At 42.6% G+C, this 2,072-nt stretch overlaps 1 protein-coding gene across 2 annotated transcripts in view; it reads left to right on the top strand.

Annotated features, from left to right (window-relative positions):
* The window catches only part of bcor (BCL6 corepressor), a 35,586-nt gene that overhangs the window by 6,084 nt on the left and 27,430 nt on the right, over nucleotides 1-2,072 (top strand). The window lies entirely within an intron of this gene.

Here is a 2,072-nt window from a genome sequence, read left to right as displayed (position 1 = left end):
GGGTGGGGGTGAGGGGCTGAAAGCAGAGGAGTTTTATTGCACCGCCTGGCCTTCAAAGCAGGAATGCGTTATCTGCTGTGCGGATGGATGTGGCTGGGAGTTCTGGTTCCTTGTAGCCGGGGCGTTAATGCCAAAGCACACTTTAGACTCAATAATGTATGAGTCTTTTGAACCTATCAGGGCTCGTGAATGTTCCCGAAATGTAAAGTGTGCTTCAAAACAGAAATAAAGTCTGGCTCCTAATTGTTGCTTGAAGCATTTTTCAGTTTAGGGGGGGCACCAGTTCATTTTGACACTGGGTTCAGTGGAAAGGTTCTCGAGAATTATTCTCTTTGTTGTAATTAGAGCTTCAAATGCCTCAGTTTGGAAAAACAGACAGAACTGATGAGCTAAAGGCTAGTCTGGTTTGGATTGGACTGATGGAAAGTGGTGACTTGCGGCAACATGTAGGTACTATTAGGGATTTACCAAAAAAATGTCTAACAAGTACGTCTGAGCTGGACATTGAAGTCCGTCAAAACTGTTTTGAGATACCAGCCATAATTTCACCTACTATAATAATGTAAAAAAAGCAGACATAAACAGTCCTAAAGGATTCAAAATGTCACTCTCTGCCAACATGTTTGTCTGTTTTCATGTTCCCTTTACCATTTAGCGGCTGTGCCCAAACCATCTCTTCAGACACGAGTGTCAAAAGGTTCTCCTTTGGCTGCTAATGCGTGGCACTTTCCACCCTTCATATAGTCTGAAGTGGATCCCTGTCATCTTAAAAACAACTCTGCTTTCAACATTTTATTGCACTCCTAACCAAACGCTATTATTTCAGGCTTTTGAAATCCAGTGTCAATTTTGCATTACGCGGCCATTCTAGCAAGAAGCACGTTATTACTGCTAGAAGTGTCCCAGTCCACCTGAAGTGCTATAGCTAGCTGCTGCTGCGGATTATATTTGTCTATTGTGGAATTGACAGTGGTGGTTTATAAAGTGGAGTTCACACGAACTATGATTTAAAAGAATGTATATATATTTTTCAAGTAGGGCAGTGAAGAGCCATAACAACACAGCTCAGCTGTCAGACACACATGGCTTTTTGCTCAACTTCTTTTACGTTTACCATTTCAAAGTTGGTTTCAATTGTAGTCTAACGCTCAAAATGTTTATTAATCGATTCGTTATTTATGTTTCCTTGAAACCTGTTTCAGTTTAGATGGTTTTAGAAACCTGTTAGTGACATTACCTTACAAATCTGAGCATAAAATAAAGAATCAAGAATTGTCGAACTTCTCGATCCCATATGGCTCATTTATGGACGTTGACCTATTTTCAGTCACTTTGGCTGTTTCTCTAAGTAACAATTGGAAAGTTTTACTCAGAAATTTTTAATTTAAGAACACCATCAACTGTCAGTGATCAATGTGAGCAAGTGGATTGTTTCTTACTTTGTTTTTTTATTTTGATGGGTCTTCATGACATTGCAACGGGTACCTTTATTTCTCCATAACTTTACCAACCCAACTTTCAAATACCCAGAACCTTTTTTTTTTTAAATAAAGACTTTCTTTTTATTATTGAGTGCAAGATGAAAGCTATGACAGCATTTTTTAAAAAACCGTGAAAATAAGCTCCAGTAAACGCGTGCATCTCTGTTACAATCGGGCCCTTTGGTGGCATAAAGAGCCATTTAGTCCTCATTTGGCCCGGGATGAATAGAGCCAGTTCAGCGGCCACCACCCGGGCCCCAGTGACATCCACAAGGGTGGTGGTAGTGGTGGTGGTGGGGCTGCTCACAATGTCCCTGTTGTTGGGCCGTGCACCGACTTGCATGCGGCTGTGTAGCGGGCCGGGAGGACGCAGGGGCCCCTTGTTTACAGCTCCAATAATGTGACAGCCGCCATCATCTCCCTCCGCCTCGCTCCCTCTCTGTGTTGCTGAATCTAAAAAAAAAAAGAGAAACAGCTTGTCAACTTTTCACAAGGTCTTCATTGTGATTATCAGTTGGACCATTTGGCACGCGCCGGCACCGATAATCGATAACAATTAACATTGCGCTGGCGCCCCCCCCCCCCCCCCCC

Source organism: Kryptolebias marmoratus, linkage group LG6 (genome assembly GCF_001649575.2).
Source record: "Kryptolebias marmoratus isolate JLee-2015 linkage group LG6, ASM164957v2, whole genome shotgun sequence".
NCBI classification, from domain to species: Eukaryota; Metazoa; Chordata; class Actinopteri; order Cyprinodontiformes; family Rivulidae; genus Kryptolebias; species Kryptolebias marmoratus.
Note: the sequence above shows the minus strand (reverse complement) of the source record. Positions and strands in the feature narration are given on the sequence as shown.